At 43.0% G+C, this 20,303-nt stretch overlaps 1 long non-coding RNA gene across 1 annotated transcript in view; it reads right to left on the reverse strand.

The window, feature by feature from the left end:
• Positions 1-7,295: 7,295 nt before the first annotated feature.
• LOC142658169 (uncharacterized) overlaps positions 7,296-20,303 on the reverse strand; it is a 69,116-nt gene continuing 56,108 nt past the window's right edge. The window contains exons 2-3 of the long non-coding RNA XR_012850049.1: positions 9,931-10,029; positions 7,296-7,561 (exon numbers count right to left, since the gene is read on the reverse strand). This is a non-coding gene — a long non-coding RNA (uncharacterized LOC142658169). The remainder of the gene's footprint in view (positions 7,562-9,930; positions 10,030-20,303) is intronic.

Below are 20,303 nucleotides of genomic sequence, written 5' to 3' on the forward strand. Positions count from 1 at the left end.
ACTAGGTCGCCAACAGTCCACTTAGGCTCCTCAGTTCCAGCTCTTCAGCAGTCGGTCTCTCATATTATTTCCACCTCTCTCCAAAGCAGCTTTCACACCTGCCCCTTTTGCAATGACACCTCTTCTTGACAACAGTACGCAAAGTTCAAGTCACTCCAACTTCCTCCCAACACTGAACATGGCTTGGGGGGCTAACCATTCTATTATAGTACAAGCGCCACCTTAGGCGTGATGATGCATGCACACTCATGCATCCATCATCACCTTGTTACAGAGCAACCTATCCAGTCCAAAATGGCATCCAGGCCATACATCCCTGGGCACAAAATTTAGAATGTGAACAAGCCAAGTGTCACGAAGGGTCTGTGGACCCACTGGGCCGTACCGCCTTGGCGGTAAGGCAGCTGGCCAACAGGGCGCAGGTCAATGTCTATAGTTCGTATAGGTACCTGTGGCAGTTCAGACAGCAGTAAGGCAGGCTCGGCTGGGACTAGGCAGCAGGTAGACGTCAGGCGAGGTGAAGCAGGTCAGATGTGGGATACAGCATGACACGACTTTGGCACAGCACAGTGCTCGACCAGGATAGTATGGAATGCAGGGAACAGGAACACACTAGGAGGCCATCACATAGACAAACTCGGGAAACATCAACAACGCTCAGGCATAGAAGCAGGGGGCTGGACCCCTCTTATAGTCCAGGGTACTCACGGGTTCAAAGTTAATCAAAAGGTCCGGTGCGCGCGCTGCCACTTTAAGAGCGGGCACGAGCGCGAGCGCACCCTACGGGATCCGGCTGAGGTGAGTGGAAGTGAGTGCTGGCGTCTCCTGAGGAGGAGGCTGGGGCCAGCGCTTGACGACTCGTGGCTGCGGCTGTCAGGGGGGGATTGGAGCTGACGGCCCACAGCCACGGACATTACACCAAGCACCTTACCTTATCTTGCAAAATCAGCCAATAAACACAAGATTAAATATATACTCGGTCAGTTTAACCACCCTCTTCTCCAATGCAGCACCATCTTCTCCCATCTTTGTGAGAAATAAGCCGGTTTCACCATTGTACAAATACAACACAGTAGAGGGAATACGAATACAGCCGCAACAACACATAACAGAGGGACAATAGCGTTAAAAGGCGCAGTTTGCCAAATATATACAATATATAACAAATATACTGAACACGGCCATGGTGGACACAAAGACATTGGGAATTCAGTCGTACAAAAGCATAAATTCCATTGTAAATGTTGACGTTTTGTAGAAGTTTAAGTATTTTTGCCTCTTTTCCCAGATTTTTGCATGTTGTCACGACGGATTCAGAAAATGGAAAGTATATTGTATATACACTATTTACATCATTATAGCTTGTTTTACTTATTTTGTACTGATTTATTAGTGCAAAAGTATATGTGAACAGCGCCTTAAACACACCAATAAACCATATTTGATGGAGACCTCAGTGTGTTAGTCTCCGTGCACACAGCAGAGCCAATGATTCTAGCGAAAAATACCTCAGTACATACAGAGTCCAATGGAGCATGTCACATGTCAGCTTTGTACGGAATCTGACAGATAAAATCTCTGTGAAGTCGAAGGCATGAAGAGGTACCATAGAGGTCCCATGCAATTGAATGGGAACCCTTTTATGACTTCACAAAACGGACCTATAATACGACTGTGGGCATGAGATCTTCGGGTGTGTTCACACGCTTAACAAAAAACGGCTGAAAGTACGGAGCTGATTTAAAGGGCAAACAGCTCCTGATTTTCAGCTGATCTTTAATCAACAAGCGTTTTTTGCGGCGTTTTTTATGTCCGTTTTTGGAGCTGTTTTTCTATTGAGTCAATGAAAAATGCCTCCAAAAACGGCTCAAGAAGTGACATTGACTTTTTTATACGAGTTTTTAAAAACGCCCCGTGGGAACGAAACACTGTTTTTCCCATTGAAATCAATGGGCAGATGTATGTACGCGTTCAGCCCCCACATTTTTTGCCATTTTTCGGGGCGTTTACGGCCCAAAAAACGTCTGAAACTAGCCATGTGAACATAACCTAATAGTTGTCTGATTTCTTACAGAATTTAGCTTTGGATGTGAATCATTTCAATCCAATGCAGAGCAAAGAAATAAAGCAAAGTTACTTCAAATGTGAAATATTGTAAAACAGTAAAATTTTCCTTTATATTTTGTGGCTATACTATATGGATCAAGTGAAGTTTATGTCCCCCTGATTGAACAAGTAAAGATGATGTCCCCCTGGGGGAGATTTATCAAGCTGTCTTACGCCTCATTCACACGACCGTGTGTGCCGTCCGAGTCCCGTCAGTGGTCCGAGGAAAGATTCATTCCTCGGATCTGAGCCTCGGACCATTTTTGTCTGACCCGATTCACACACTAAATTGAATGGGTCCGTGAAGACTATCGGGTGCCACTCGGATGCCATCAAAAACGGCCAGAGTGGCACAACGGTCATGTGCATGAGGCATTATAGTAAGAATGTCCTGTGTTGCCCATAACAACTCCACAGCTTTCATATATTAATTAGCCCAGGTAAAATGAAAGCTGAGCTCTGATTGGTTGCTATGGGCAACAAAGGACATTTTTACTGTATTTCCCCATTAATTGCAATTTTTTGTTGTCCTTAAATTAAAGTGGATCAACATTTCTGTGAAAAGACACTCCAGTCAATTATAGCTGTTTGGAATAAGGGTCAGTTCACAAGTTGTGTAAATACGGCGGATGTTTCGCAACGGATTTTGTTGCGGAAAATCCGCAGCATAATACAGTATCAGCAAAGATTTGAACAAATCTCATCCACACGCTACGTAAATGCTGAATGGAAAAAACGCTCAGAAATTGACCTGGAATGCGTTTTTTTAATCTGCAGCATGTCAATTGTATTTGCGTAAACGCTTCTTATTTGTTGCGGGTTTTCCCCATTGAATTCAATGGGGAGGTAAAACCCGCAACAAATAGGCTGCAGCGGTCACATAGGATGAAATGTCACCCCAGGAGGCCGGGCTGTAGGACGGCGGAGGGACGCGTCAACATGGCTATGTAAGTATGAAGCTTTTTTTTAAAATCTCAGGTGCAGTGGACAATCCGGTCAAAAAATTGCACGATAATTTGGTGCGGTTTTTCGGCTGGAATTTCCTGCGGCGCACAGGGCGGGTACGCTGTGTGCTTTTAGGCAGCGTATCCACCCTGTTTGAACATACCCTAAAACCGATGTCATCGAATTAATGAAACACCACTATTTCCTTGCAAACAATATGGCGTTGGATCGCTCGTCTCCAATTTTCTGATGGATATTCTTGGAAGTCTATATACAAGAATATTGCGTCATCATGGGTTTCCATTAGAAGGGCTCTTTCATTGAAAAGTCGCACATCTCTCTTACAAAGTGGCTACACATCACTTACCTCTGGTGTTTGGAAACCTCTGAAAACCAAACCACACAACTGACTGAAATATCCGAACGCAGGGGGCCATAATCTTCATTTCATCCTACTATATAGCATAGTATATAGCAGGAGTCTCAAGCACGCGGCCCCTGGGGCTGTCATCTGCGGCCCGCGGGACACAGAGCCGCTAGTATCGGCTCTGCTCCGAGACTCTGGAATTCCCTGACATCGCTGTCCACATATGAACAGCGATGTCTGGGGCTTCCCCAGAGCCGGAGTCCCGAGCAGAGCGCTGGTGTCGGCTCTGCTCCGGGACTCTGTGGAATTCCCTGACATCGCTGCCCATATATGGACAGTGTGTCAGGGTCTTGCCCAGAGCGGAGCAGAGCGCTGGTGTCGGCTCTGCTCCTGGACTCTGTGGAATTCCCTGACATCGCTGTCCACATATGAACAGCGATGTCTGGGGCTTCCCCAGAGCCGGAGTCCCGAGCAGAGCGCTGGTGTCGGCTCTGCTCCGGGACTCTGTGGAATTCCCTGACATCGCTGCCCATATATGGACAGTGTGTCAGGGTCTTCCCCAGAGCGGAGTCCCGGGCAGAGCGCTATTATCGGCTCTGCTCCGGGACTCTGGGGAAGCCTCTGACATCGCTGTCCATACATCGACAATGATGTCAGGGGCTTCCCCAGAGCAGGAGTCCCAGTGATGTCAGGAGCACAGCTGGAGTCCCAGGAAGAGCCTACTAGCGCTCTGCCTGGGACTCCAGCTCTGGGCAAGCCCCTGACATCACTGGGGCAGCCTCTACAGAGGGCACTGGGGCAGCCTCTACAGAGGGCACTGGGGCAGCCTCTACGGAGGGCACTGGGGCAGCCTCTACAGAGGGCACTGGGGCAGCCTCTACAGAGGGCACTGGGGCAACCTCTACAGAGGGCACTTTGGCAGCCTCTACAGAGGGCACTGTGGCAGCCTCTACAGAGGGCACTGTGGCAGCCTCTACAGAGGGCACTGTGGCAGCCTCTACAGAGGGCACTGTGGCAGCCTCTACAGAGGGCACTGTGGCAGCCTCTACAGAGGGCACTGTGGCAGCCTCTACAGAGGGCACTGTGGCAGCCTCTACAGAGGGCACTGTGGCGTTATCTACAAGTGGGTGTGTGACAGTATCTGAAGAGGACACTGGCCTTATCTACAGAGGGCACTGTGGCCTTATCTACAGAGGGCACTGTGGCCCTATCTACAGAGGGCACTGTGGCCTTATCTACAGAGGGCACTGTGGCCTTATCTACAGAGGGCACTGTGGCCTTATCTACAGAGGGCACTGTGGCCTTATCTACAGAGGGCACTGTGGCCTTATCTACAGAGGGCACTGTGGCCTTATCTAGGGGTGTGTTGCATTATCCACAGAGGGCACTGCGGCAGCATCCACAGAGGGCACTGCGGCACGATCTAAAAAGGGGCTGCCCAATCTTGACATGTGTGCTAACTGAGCCGCCGGACTTCATTTAGCGACACTTAAACTGGAAAGCTGGATTGTTGAAATAAGCACGTGGAGAAATATCTCAAATTTTAAACCTAGCGCTATTATTATAGTAATGTAGTATTATTATTCTAGTAATATAGTGTTATAGTAGTTCAAATAACTAATTGATTAACAATAATTTTGTATTGTATCAAATTTGAAAGTAATGCGGCCCGTCAACTTCCCATTTTTTCTATATGCGGCCCACTTACCTGGCCGAGTTTGAGACCCCTGGTATAAAGTATGGTAGAATGAATCAATTAAATTACAATACAGCGTTGATGTCCCTAAACATTTCTTTAGGCCTCCTTCACACACAGAATTTAGTGGCGTTTTGGTAACGATTTTCATTTAGTGTCATTTTGAGAAAAAACGCCATACCCAGAGCAAAATATGCTACGGGAAAAAACGCCATTGACCTCATAATTGCCCCAAAAATCGTTACAAACCAAAATGCAGATTTATTCCATTGTGTATTTTACTATAGATTTTAATGTAACAACTGGCCGCACTTAAGAAAAAAACCGCATAAAAAAGCCATTAAAAACACCATGATTAATGCTCAATAAACGCAGCAAAACACTGCGTGGGAAACCACCTTTACAGAAAAGTCTACTGAGAATTTTTTCTTGAGTTCAATAATCACATGCCGGGAGGTTGCAGGATCCACACCTGCAGGGCTGGAGGGCTTGGGAAGAAAAAAAGTTACGCAACTCAGTTTTGTCAAAATGCCTAAAATGTTTTTATTTTTTTTTCGCTTTCTTGCATCATATTGAAGGCCCAATATAAGGGTGTCAGCTCTGGAGGACTCAGTATTTGCAAGACAAACCAACATTCTGTTCTGTTTTGGTCTTTTTTGCTACGATCATGTAATTTTGGAAATGTGAGGTGCAGCGATTTCTGCTCTTTGTTCTAAAGCTTTTGTGTTTTGCTTCTTGTTTTTCAAACCGCTCACTTTTCTGTATATTTTCTAACACCGTGTAATTAAAGGTAAAACACCACAGCTGTACCAAAGGTTGCCTCTTAGCGTACTACGGATCTCTCGGACTCCCTGCCGGTTCTGCTGAATCAGACTTAGATCCCCATAGGGTTCTATGAGGGCACAGGGAGTGGTGTAATACATGACTGGAGCTTCAGGCTGCTGTTTACAGTTTGTTAGCCATGGAGACACATATGTCTGCATAGGAGCTGTATACACAAAACGGTAAGATATTGAATACAAAGTTATTTAATATTTTAGTTTACGGTAGATGTATTGTATTAATAAAGAAATGGTTTCAAAGTTTCTCATTCTTTAATTGTTACTAACCTCTCCGCAATTCAGCCACAATCTCCAGATTGTGGCCAAGGCTTCCCAACTTCCAGTTATCATAGAAACGAGCGCCCAGTTGGCGTTGGTCTCAGCGGCGTATCTGGTTCTTCAGCATTGCCTGTGGATTTATGTACTTCTATTTAGCTAGTTGTTGGTTTTTGTCCTGACTCTGACTTTGACCTTAGACTGCTCTTGCCTTACTTCTTCGGATTTGTCGCCTGGTACTTGTAGTCCAACCTCCAGGTTTTGACCCTTAATTCATCTACTGATTATGTCTTGATCTCATCCTCTGCCTTTTTGCCTCCTGTTTCCTCTACTTGTGAAGACCTCTGGCTTTGTCCTTGACTTTGCCTCTACTTCTGCTCCAGACAGTCTAGCAGGGTACCATCCGCCAATTGGTAACTACTCTTGAGACGGTGACCATGGTATCCAACCGGGAGAGTTCATACCTTCTTGCACCCTTCTTGGTTATGGATGAAGAACAGGAAGATTCTTTACACTTAGCACTTCAGTTTAGCCAGCGCCATGCCGATTGCTCCCCCTGCCCTAACCAGTCTCACAGGGCTTTGAAACTCGACATTGGTTCCTTGTGTTATTTTCTGTACTGTCTGGCAGTGCACTAGAGAAGAAGCTGAAAAGGACAATTGCTACATTGACAAAGCTTGCCCAGCATTCGAGTATTCAAAAAGGTGGCACCCATTGAATATTTGTAGTAAGCACCAAAAATACGGCTCTGTATATTATTAAAAGGGGAAAGGTATAGGCTGCTATAAATAAATGAAAAATTACAGGTAATCTTTAGTTAGTTCAAGGGGAATTTTTAGTTGTAACAATTTTATAAATCAATAAATCAATACATAAATTATCCATCATCACACTTTTCTTTAAAACATGAGATTTTATCATCTCTTCTTCTGGATGCCATACCTGGACCAATCAAAGTCTCCATGTCAACATTTAAATCCCAAATTGCTGGACTTTTTAAGCTTTTTTGAAAGTATGAAGTAGTAGTTGTGGCTCATTCTGTGTCATAGCAGTTCATTTTTTTATTAACTTTTTTTGTGTCATTTGTTCAGTTCTTATGCTCCCGGAGATATAGCCGGAGGTGTTTAGATAAATCTGTCAGGACTAGTATGTTTTGCTATTTCACCCACACCTTCCAGGTGACACTAATTCAGCAGGTTACCAAGAAATGACAAATTGCATTGTTCCAAATGACTGACAGGAATTCTTTGTTAATTGGACACAGTTGTGCTGGTGCAATGTCCCTGCTCTCTACTGCTGGTAAGTGGCACATACTTCCGGTTACTTTCCTGTTACTCTCTTCTTCTTGATCTAAAGAAATAGATAATGTAATAAATAGACATCAGATAGATAGATAGATAGATAGATAGATAGATAGATAGATATGAGATAGATAGATAGATATGAGATAGATAGATAGATATGAGATAGATGATAGATGCATAAATATTAGGCTTTTTTCACACCACCGTTAATATGCATTTACCTCTCATCCGTCAGAGGAAGAGAGGATCGAAAGATTAAACGCAAAGCAACGGTTCCGTTAGAATTGCCATTGATTTCATTCTTTCGTTTCAGTTGCTTTCCTGTTTGTCTCCGTTCGCTAGGTTTCCATTTTTATTGATGGAAGCAAAAGTGCCGTCTGGAAAAATTTTGTTTCCGTGAAAAAAAATGGAAACCTAGCGAACAGAGACAAACGGAAAGCAATGGAACCAAAATAATTACCATTGAAATGGTGAACTTAGCCTAAGATAGATAATATATATGGGCAGAGGCATAACTTGAAGCTCCTGGGCCCTAATGCACATTTTGTAAATCCAGTATTTGTAAATAGCCCCCCCCCCCACCTACCATCTGCCATTTATAATATTGGTGTGTTCCTATGCGGCAGAGGGGTCTTTGAGTGCCCAGGTGTGACTACTACCTCTGCAATCCCTGTAGCTATACCACTGTGTATGAGATAGATAGATAGATAGATAGATAGATAGATAGATAGATAGATAGATAGATAGATAGATAGATAGATAGATAGATAGATAGATAGATAGATAGATAGATAGATAGATAGATAGATAGATAGATATGAGATAGATAGATAGATAGATAGATAGATAGATATGGGATAGATAGATAGATATGGGATAGATAGATAGATAGATAGATAGATAGATAGATAGATAGATAGATAGATAGATTGTCCCTACAAAATCGCTCATACAGTTTATTTCCATCTACTGTAGATGTGGGAACTTTGGTATTATATGAATAATTAATAATTATCATCCGTACACTATAATAAGTGATTTCTTGTTTAATCGCAGAGTTACAGAGAGGCAGATATCCACGTACACAATTCAACTGCAGGGAACACCTTCAACAAATAGCCACAGGAAACCTCTCTGTGTTCTTACACTGCTCATAATCACAAGGACACTGATAGTGCGGAATGACTTGGAAATAACACTGCGGATAACATATCAGCTGCTTTCAGACCTTCCTTGTGAGGTGGCTGCCAGTGTGTTGAATGATCCATTAATAAAGAGAAGGCGAGCTGTACTGTATTGGTCCAGATCCTTAAAACGGATGTAAAATAAAATGGATAAAATTATGAAGGCCAGCCGACTATTGACCTTGAAAGCCGGAGGAGAAGACTTCTTGCATAGTCCTACAGGACTTGCTGCATATTAATGAGGATCTCATGGTGCTCGTGGTCTCTACCTTCCTGCACGCCGTTTTCCGTGATTTTCGCCACGTTTTTTTCTGCGTTTTTTTGCTCACGCCCATTGAGTGCTACGGGCAAAAAACTCTGCGAAATACGCTTTCTCTGCCTCCCATTGATGTCAGTGGGAGGTCAGAGGCGTAACCGCGCGAAGATAGGGCATGTCCCTTCTTCTGAAATCAATGGGAGGCATTTTCGGCCGGTTTTTGACGGGTTTTGCAGAGCAGTTTCCGCGCCAAAAATCTTGTCAAAATGCTCCGTGTGAACAGGGCCTTACTCTCGGCACAACTTTAAAACCCTGCCCACTTTTCCCAACACATTTTTTTTTTCTTTCTATAAATTCTTTTTTTTAACTTTTTTAAACATAGGGAGGGAGGGGAGAAGGGGTACAGAAAGGAAGGGAAGAGGGTTGGGGGTTACAAAGTATTCAAAGTACTTCCCAACACGTTTATATGTGACAGAAAAAGGGGTGCAGGGACTTCATCAATAGGGTGGGAATTAATTAATTGATTGGTACCATAAAAATTTGCACCTTTTCTTGGCACTCGCCAGTCCTGAAAAGTGTTTACCGCTGTGGGCGTGGTCTCTACCTTTTCAACAGATTTATTAATCCTAAAGCCAGAAAATACCACACATTTTGGCACAATTCTACGCCTGCTCACAGCAGCCGTAGATTTTATTTTCTGACTTTAGGTCAGTCCAAAATGCACCAAATGTACACACTTTTTTTAGACTGGCATATGAAACGCCAGTCCTAATAAATCTGCCCTTTGGCATTCAGTCAACATACGATCTACCAATAAATATCTAATATCTATGACTTTTGGAGTCAGGTTTAAAGTGCGGTTATCATGGTGCCGACTGAAGTGTCTAATAAAGGGAAAATATCGCACGCCATTTTCTTGTTTTTTGACTGGCACGTAAAGAGACCATTTAAGGCCACAATTACATCCATTATTACCTGTGTGAAGTCAAGTGACAGGTTCCCTTGAATAAAGCAGAATGAACCCTCGTTCTATATCAAATTCAGACTTGTACATATCATTCCATCATCTTCAATCTTTTGAAGAAAAAAATCAGCAATTTTCAAATATATATGCTAATAATCAGATTTCAACGGAACAAATTTAAAACAAATTTAAAAAGATTACCGGTTTAAAATGTAGAATTTTTACATAAAGCCGATCCCCAGCCAGAGGCAGTTTTATAAGTCAGCCTTAAATAAAAATATGTGTTTGAATGGAAAAAATGTGCTTTAGTGGGGGATATCGGTCAGGATGCTCGAGGCCTTAGGATATTAAATATCAGAACGTCTTCACGCCAAAAGGCTTTGTTTGCCTCTACGTGATTTATTATGGCAGACAGGACTGTGGAAGATTTAGGAGGTCGTCATATGGGCTGCTGGCTAAAAGGATAAGAAGTGTATGAACTGTGCAGTAATTTGTTGTTTCTGGTACAGATGATTTGCTTCAAATATTACCATGAAATGTAACATTACATTTATTTTTTATATTTTTTTGTTTTTTTGTGCACACACACACATATCTTATTTACATTAGGGGTCGAGAGTGGTTTATTTTTAGCCTTAAAGTCTTTTATTATGTAGAAGAAATAATGCAAAGAAATAAAAACGTCATTTTTACAGAGATCGAATAATGTTGCCATGGTGCACTCATATATTGTCATACAGTGCTCATATAATATTGCTGTACAGTGCTAACGCCTCTACTCAGGGCTTAATACTATAATACTAGTGCCCAGGTTAAAGGGGTTATCCAGTTTTTAAAACCCACTTTCATATATCCTATTAAGAAATTCTAAATTAATAGAGGAGAATCTCATGTTCAGAATCCTTACCTCTCTGCAGTTAAAAAGAGCGTCTCACTCTGAAGGACCTGTCTTATCCTGCATTACAACCCATTGATTCAATTAGGCACTGTGTAATGCTTAATTTTTCCTGTGGTGGCGCTGCAGGGAACTTGAACACTTACTGACATATTTTCCTACAGATAAGCTGATTGCTAGGGGGTCCCAGGAGGGGGACACTTTGTGATCTGCATATTGTCAAGGGACCCTTTTAACAAGTAGGATTGTCCAAAGCGGAGAACCCTTTAACACCTACTATTAGTGCTACCAGAATTTTTTAATAACAAAATAGGAGCTCTGCAATTTCTTAGAATACTGTTTATACAATGCAATATTTACACAGCCAGTTGACAACTGACTTTTTAGAACTTTTGCTTGGACAACTAAAGTGAGCCCTGTTCACTGTCATGATTTGTTATATTATGATGCTTTTTCTTTTTTGTATTTCATTACCATCTATAGTAATTGTCATGCACAACTACATGTGTGATTTCATCCCTGCAAATGCTCAAGGTTGAGGATATATCAGCATGACACTGTTCCCCCACTGCATTCTAACACTCACTACATAAAAGGGGTTATCCAGTCTAAGAAATTGATGGCCTATCCTCATGTTAGGCTATCAGCATCTGATCAGTAGGGGTCCGACTAATGGCACCCCCGCCGATCAGCTCTTTCAAAGGGGCCGCAATGCTTGTACAAGCGCTGCTTCGCCTCCATTACTGTCAATGCTCACACTGTGAATAGCCAACACACTTGTAGCAGCGGTTCACAGTATTACAGCCTTCTCCCGTTCACGTCATAGTACGAGAAGATACGGAATGAAGGGAAAGCAGAGCTCGTACGAGCGCCGCTGCCCCTTCAAAACAGGGTGATCGACGGGGGTGCCAGTACTTGGACCCCCACCGATTAGATATTGATGGCCTATCCTGAGGATAGGTCATCAATTTCTAATGACTGGACAACCCTTTTAAATACCACTCACAAATATGGATGTTAATTTGAACACAGGCATTTTAAGGGGTCCACGTTGGACAATCCTTTTTTGTAAAAAAGGGTCCCCCAATGATAAGTTGATCACAGGGTGTCCCATTGCTTTGACCACCTCTAATTAGCTGTAATCGTGAGCAAACCTGTCATAAACTTCCCTGCAGCTCCACCACAGGAGAAATGAAGCATTACATTGTTCTAATTGAAATGAATGGACTGTCCGCGTAATGCAAAGAACTGTCAGGTCCTCCAGAGCGGAAGAATTTTTTTGTACCTGCTCTCCACCTTGGCGTATAGATGAGGACCGTGAACAGAAGATCCTATTAACTCAATGTTCTCCAATAAACACCACGTGTAACTTCACCCTGACTGACATGCCATAAAATTTGACAGTGGGATTCTGGGACAACTACTTGTGTAGATTTTGGTCGTTCTACTGATACATTATATACAAATTTCCCTGCTAAATAAATTTGTAGACAGATAATTCAATCAGACTTTAGGAGTATAAAGTTTCTTGGGCTCTTTGAAAGTTGATATCAAGAGCTGGTGTAGAGTCTAGACCATGAAATGCTGCTACCAAAAATGTACTGCAGCAGAGAAAACCCCCTAAACGGCACATCGAAGTACTGCAAATCTACAAACTACACATGATCCATGCCATGATTGTATCACTGCCTCTAATATCAGGTTATCTGGTCTCTTGTATACCGATAATAAATGTAATGTCTGTTTTTGATGCTTCGAGATTTATGTAAATTCGAGTTCTACCTTAAAGTGTTAATGCAGTTGTCTCTTCTTTTCGTCTGCCTCCATGGCTGTCAGAATCATGGTGGACTTCAAATGAGTGAGAAATTGCTCTTTAAAGAAATTTTATGAGATTAGGAACAGGGTCTGTTTTTTGTGTCTTGAATGGGTCTGAGCTGCAATACCAGGAACAGCCCATAGACAGAAGAGTGGCACTGTTTCTAATTTCATAAAAATCCTTTAAAGGGGGTTTTCACATTCTGACAACTGATGAACTATCCACTGGATACGTCATCAGTATATGATTGGTGTGTGTCCAACACCCAGACCCCGCACCGACCCGTCACTCCGGCTGCCTCCGGGCACGGACGATGTTGCCGGAAGCTGATGGCTCCAGTCAAAGAATAGTGCCCGAGCTTCAGTACTGGCGTTCCGCTCCTATTCAAGTGAATAGGAGCAAAGCTGCTGTTCTGCCGAACGGCCGCTATGCAGTGGTCGGAGGCATCTGCTTCCAGCTCCAGCTACTGCATACCGTTCCAAACATCCGGTGCACGGAAGCAGCCGGAGTGGCGGATTGGTGCGGGGTCCGGGTGTCGGACACGCACCGATCATATACTGATGAACTATCCGGCGGAAAACTTTACAATGTATGCTGATCTATTACGGAATATTTTTCCCATAGGATAAATCGTAGTTTTACATGCACGTGTGACTGCATCCTAACTCTACAGAACAATGAAGATTATCATAGTTTTCAGTGGATGTATAAATTTGATTACTACAGTAAAACTCCTTAAATATTATGGATTATCAGATAGTCATAGAATATATATAAAACTAACTTGCAATGGTACAGAGCCTCCAAAGAAGACATCCCAAAATAAAATGTTAAATGGGTTATCCGGGTTTGTAAAATGAATGGCCTATCCTTATTATTAGACCGGTAGGGGTCTGACTCTCGGCACCCCCACTGATCAGCTGTTTGAAGGGGCCGTAGCGCCTCTTCAAACAGCTGATCGGCGGGTGTGCCGAAAGTCGGACGCCCACTGATCTAATATCCTAACGATAGGCCATCAATTTTAAAAACCCAGATAACCCCTTCAACTAAAAATATACCACAATAATTGGTACTTATTGTAAGGCCACACAGAGCGGCACTGACCTGGCACCATGTTCGGCACGGCTGTCAAATTGCCTGTTAATGGCCACACGTTGTTGGGGCCCTTTACCTGAAAAATTGTGCCGCCCATCAATAAATACACCCTGTATGGCCATACGATTTTGCAGGTAAACAGCGGTCGGGTCAGTGCCGCTCCGTGTGGCCTTACCCTTAAAAAAGGTTCCTAATGGTCCTCTCTGCTTAGGGCTGGAAGCAGGTGCTAGATTCTAAGACCTTCTGTATTATCACATACAGTCTGGGGCAAAGGTTTTTCTAGACTTTCTGTCAATAATCCCATTAGGCAAGACCCTTCCAAAGGGCCTTTTACACGGGCCAATTATCGGCAAACGAGCATTCACAGAATTCTTGTTCCCGATAACTGCCAGATGTAAACAGGGCAACGATCAGCCGATGAACTCGTTAATCGGCTGATTGAATAGTTTTAGCTGCCTAAAATATTATCGTTGTCGACAGCACATCTCCCGGTGTAACCAGGGAGACGCGCTGCCATCACGATAGAACTGTATGGGAATGAGCGATCGGAGCAACGAGCGCTCATCCCCATACATAGCTCCTTGTGAAAGGAGCAAACGAACGCCGAACAACGAGCTGTCTCGTTGATCGTCGCTTGTTCACACGGCCCACGTCGGGCTGTATAAGAGGAACTTTAGTCTGCAATGGCTGATAACAGGGAACCATAGATAGAATTCATCTGCACAACAAGTTTAGGATAAAATGTGGTGTGAAAGTTCTCATGTTCCTCCAGGCTGTGCGGATTCCCTTTGCTCAGTGAGTGCCGTGCAGTGAAAGTCACACAGAGCTGGAAAAATCACTGTCAACAAAGCTACTGGACCTCCCTCACACTGAGGTGTAAAACCCATTAATCATTCTCTAGAGTCTGTGATTCTTTCACCCACTGAAAATGTGTATTTGAAATTGCAATGGAATGCAAACAGACTTCAAAGGGGCATCAGGCTCCCAGAGCTAATGGATGCACCAGGGCATTGTTTAAACAGAGGCAGCATCCCCGCTGTGATGTCGTTTGCATCTGAAAAACACACATATCCAGACCCATAAAAACTTTCTTATGTGGAAAGAAAGCGCATCTGTATCTCACATGGGCTGAGGAGGAAAGCCACAGGTTGCCTGCACTCCGCTTCTTCAGCGGCAGCCCGTCCTTATTTAATTGTAAAGTCATTTAAAGGGTGCCAGTGAGGTCAGGGTGTGAGTGGCAGGTGCCAATTATCCCTAAATGATGAATGTATTATTCAAATATTGCAATACCATAAAGGAATGCTTATAGTGTAGAGCCCTTAATATGGAATATATATATTTGCAGGCCAAAAATTTAATAGACCAATCCCCTGTGTGATTCTTTACGCAAGACTTGTTTTGCCTCCAAACCCCATCCCTTATTGGAGAGGAGGGCACTGTGACCCATGAGCCACTGCTCTCCGAAAAAGTTGAGGGGAAAGCTGAGATTGGGGCTCCCATCTCTATGGGCCACAAGGTCTACCTCTATGTTATGTACAGCTTTGGAAATCAGCATCTCAGAATAACTATAGCATTAATGTCCATTTACACTGGCCAATTATCAGGCATATGAACGTTCATGTGAACGCTCGTTTCCGATCATTGAACTGTGTAATCGGCCGATTATATAATTTATGCTGCAAGAAATATTATCTTTGTCGGCAGCACATCTCCCTATGATAGAAATGTATGAGAACGAGCGATCACAGTAATGATCGCTCGTCCCCATACATAGCTCCATGTGAAAGGAACAAACGAGCACCGATCAACGAGCTGTCTCGTTGATCGGCACTCGTTTACGCAGCCCATGTCGGGCCATGTAAGAGGACCCTTAGGTTTAGAGATCCTGGTTGGTTCCTGATCTTGGGTGGATTGAGGCAGGTCTGAGATTGGATAGCTGGACTTAAAGGGGTTGTCCTGTTCAGATCGCTGTACAATATCCTCATCTCTTGACCAGAGTGGAGAGTGATTACAAAATATGTGTCTCTCTCTGGAGTACTTTTCCGTTCCTACATTACACAGACACCCTATTGATTTAAATAGGGACTGTGTAACACTAATTTCTCCCTGTGGTAGGGCTGAAAGAGAATTGAGCACTTACAGACAAGTTTCCCCACAGATTACAGCTGATCGCTGGGGGTCCCATCAAGGGGACACTTTGTTATCTGCTTATTGTCAAGGGACCCTTTCTATCAAATAGGGATTGTCCACAGCTAAGAACTTCTTTACCACATTACGCTAAAGGATTATTTATCTTTTGCATTTTCTTTTTAAGAGCAGTACTTAAAGGGAGTGTCCACTTAGGACAACCTTTGATTATATGCCCTATTAGGACAACCCCCTATTATTAGCCAGTGCAGAGAGTTGCTGCAAAGAGTGCTTCTCTCTATAAAGGCTTCAACAGGACCATGTATTACATGTTTGACCATTGACTTCAACATTACTGTAACGGAAATAAGGATGCGCTGGCAGCTTTCCCCATAATTAGCTTGACATTGGGGGCTACCATGGGGAGGGGTGTTGTCCATGGTGGGGGACCCCTTTTAACAACCAAATGCTATCTCTGACTGAGGGACTGGTGTTTGATTCCCTCTTCATGCACTTTCTACAAATTTCCCATCACTTTTATTGCAAACTAAGCAGTTCTGTATAGGGGGGTGCTGCACAAGTTCTTGACACCCAATAGAAAAGAGGGGGGGGGCAACCAAAGCCCGCTCTCTCCATGGGCTCCATAGCAGCCTCATGGTCTGACTCTATGCGTCTTGGTCCTCCATAATGCTGCAGACTTGACATCATCAGTCTGATGTACATCAGGTCACCATGTGTTTTTTGAGGTATGCACTTTAACACGCAATCTGCGTTCTCACTAAATGGCGAAAGAAACAGAACTTTCCAAGGTTAATCCACTTCTATAAAAGGATGTCAGCAAGAACGAAAGATAATTTTTCATCTAATCCAATCTTATAAGATTTATACACTTAAAGTGTCCCACCATTCGCTGCCAAGTTCTCTTTCTCCTGGAACAGACTAGATTTAAAAAGTAGCCTTGAAGTGGTTTTCCAGCTTTTTAAACTTAAAAAGAAGGAGAAAAAAACAACTTAGTGACAATGTTTCATTATTGTCTGTCTAGGAAGAAGTTCCCTTATATATCTCAATGAATCTTCAACACATGCATAACCACAATAGGATCTGGAAGGAGATAAAACAGAAGTGAGACAGGACGAGCCCTACACTGCGGAGATGAGAGGTGGCCTGACAGTGCACTGCCTTTGTTATGTGCTCACTTCCATCCATCCTTGATTCACCATGCTCATCTGCTTTAGTGTTCAAAAACACAAGTCCATCTGCTTTAGCCATCCATCATGATGAAATGAAGGGGTAACCGAGAGCCTCCGCATGCACATTCAAGAGTCAAAAGGACAAAAACAAATAAAAAGGCAGGACTTCAAGGGGGAAGCTTGGATTCTCGGTACAAATGGGGCTAAGAAAATAAATAAAAAAACAATTGTACATTTTAGAAAAAAAAATAAACATAATAAATAAGTAAAAAAAAAATAATCTATTAAAATGCTGGAACTGAATGTGGAGCTATACGGAGGTCACCTTCCTGTCTTCTACAGAGACTTTTCTTTAAAGGGATTTTCTAGGACATTACTTTAATGGCCTATACTTAGGATATCCAGTCCCGGGTTCTCCCCCCTTCAGTACCCGGTACTAAGACTTATGAGTGTGGTTGTGCCTGGTACTGCAGCTCGCTCGTTTACTTGAATAGGCTAAGCTGTAGTACCAGGCACAGCCACACATGTATGGAGATCGCTGTGCTGGGAACTACAGTGAAGGGGGTGCGAAGCTCCAGCGATCCATAGAGTTCCTGTGGTTTGGACACCTACCAATCATACATTAATTGCCTTTCTGTGGGGATCCTAACATCAAGTGTTCAACTTCCCTGCAGTGCCCCCACAGGGGAAATTAAGTATTACATAGTTCTCTTGAAATCAATAGGCGGTCCATGTAATACATGGACACTCTGCATTCTCCAGAGCGTGAGATGCTCTTTGTATCAGCTCTCCAGTCTGACTAATAGATCAGGGTCATAAACCGGGTATCCCCTTCTGTTCTTTTTATTGTCAGTCTATAGTCACAGTATTCAGATTATCTTCTAATATTTTCTTCCATTAATATATGTAGTGGGACAAAGATACTTTCGGAATACAAAATGGTCTCTAGAGAAGACTCTGTTGACAAATATCAAATCAGAGTACCAGTGTGGCAGTAATACATTTGTTGAGTAGCTTAGTGGACCGGTGGCTTTTTGAGGTTGCCTTCACATCAAACGCGATGTCCACCTGTACTTTTCCCAGGGAAAATAGTTTGAAGATCACTATGTTTTCCCTTGACTGGACAACACAGGAACCTATTTGACATTGATCAGTTAACACCTTCTTCTCACTTTTGAAAGGGTGAATTTAATGATGTAGACCACCGTGGTGAAGCACGTCCTCAACAGAGTGTCCAAGGCAGTGAAGAACACAGATGGTGCCTAACTCTTAATAAGATCCTCTGTCAAACATTAATGTATCACAGAGCAAGCAATAGGAATTAGACTTGGACTGAAAAATGAAGACCACTTTGCAAGGTTCTCAATTTAGAGATCTGGTGGTCACCAGTGGTCACCCACATTTTAAATTTCCTAACAAATTTACTTAAAGTAAATGTTTACCTTTTAACACTATGGTCCAACATACAATAAAAATTGATATGTATTTCATTGTCTATGGAAAGTGGAGTGTTAACCCTTATGTACAATCTGGACAACCAAGGTGCCAATATCTGAGTAGTGAATTCCTTTCTCTCCGAATTCTGCTCAGATGCTGGTTACAGTGTAGAAAAAAAAAACTATTTCTTTCTTTTCCAGGATAATGAGGGTTTCATTGGGCCACTGGTCCTAAAAAGTGATGGTGGAAGCTGATTCTATTTCGAAAGTGATAGATGTAGACAACCCATTTTTAGATTGAAGTTGTAGATCAGCTGATTGCCGCAAGTCCAGCTTAAAAATGCAGCAAGCCAAACATTTCCCTGCAGTGATTGCCCCAGAGAAGCTCTACGCTCTGGCTTATATAGGGGGACCCCAGCGGAGGACCCAAAATCGATGTCGTCTGTATGCCCTATTGTGGCATATGAAAAAAGGGTTGTCTTCATGAGACAGTCTCTTTAGGATCAATGATGAAAATAAAGATTACCAGTGGCATAGCTATAGGGGTTGTGACCGGGCCCCTTAGCCTGGGGGGCCCACAGGTCCCATGTTGCCACACAGCGCTGACCGCTTTGGTCCTGGTTCCAACTGTATCTGTGTCCTCAGCTATTGTCGATCAGCTATTGATGGCCTTTCCTGAAGATAGGCCATCAATTTTTAGGGACTGGAAAACCCTTTTACGGTTTTGTATGTATTGTGCATCATGGTACATTTGATGGTACAGCTTGCGGTCTTCATGAGCCATATATCCCAGATTTTTTCTTCTGGTGTGTGATCTTATTTTTTACTAAACCCTTCAATGTAACCTTTTTTAACTAAGATCACATTACCATTCAGTCCTTTTTTGCAACAGGGGCGGGGCTGTGACAACCTCTCAGTAACTCATGAACTTGATAATCACATGCAATAGAAATATTAAAGTGGACAACCCCCTTTAGCGCCTGTTCATATCAGTATCGCTTTCTGTTTAGGGGTTCTGTCGGGGTAACCCCTCAATGGAAAGTCAAACGGAAACCATAGCTTCCATTTGCATCACCATTGATCTCAATGGTGACGGAAACTTTGCTAATGGTTTCCGTTTGTCACCGTTGTGACAGGGTTCCGTTGTTTTTGAGAGAATCAATAGCGCAGTCGACCTCTGACGGAACCCCTTAACGGAAAGCGACGTTGATGTGAACATAGCTGAAATTCATGAAAGAAATGTTTTTTATTCGCTGTAGTGCGACGTCTCATATGTGTATATTGGTTTTCTTTTTTTTTTTTTTTTATAGCTGTTGGGGTGCAGAGTAGGTAACGATAACAAGCAGAAAATCTAAAAAATGCGTCTAGGCGTCAGCCGCTGTGTAACATTTAGGTGGTTCTTAGTCCTAAGACAAACCTTAAAGGCTATTTACAAAGCAATATTATAAATATATATAGAAGTGGGCCAATTCTGTTATTAATAGATGGAGACACTAAATGTTATGACAGTTTACCTTCTCCAAGAATTTATGCCAGCGCAAATATTTTGCTCAGCCATTGAGACCTGGAGTTGACATAGAACAGTGCACTTATTTAAATGAAGTCAGGACTTCATTGCTGGAGCTATTGTTTAGTATGGAGGTTAATTATGTCACATTGCTCAAATGAAAAATAAAGGCAGGGACCCTGGTTTCTGTCTTGGGCCTGCAGATAAAAAAATCAAACTGCCCTTAGACCTCAATGGATCATTCTGCAATATATCTCTAAGGGTGCAAGGTATCATTGCTCTTATTCTTACAGCTCAAAAAGACATTAAGCAGCCGTT

This window comes from Rhinoderma darwinii, chromosome 7 (assembly GCF_050947455.1).
Source record: "Rhinoderma darwinii isolate aRhiDar2 chromosome 7, aRhiDar2.hap1, whole genome shotgun sequence".
Lineage (NCBI taxonomy): Eukaryota > Metazoa > Chordata > Amphibia > Anura > Rhinodermatidae > Rhinoderma > Rhinoderma darwinii.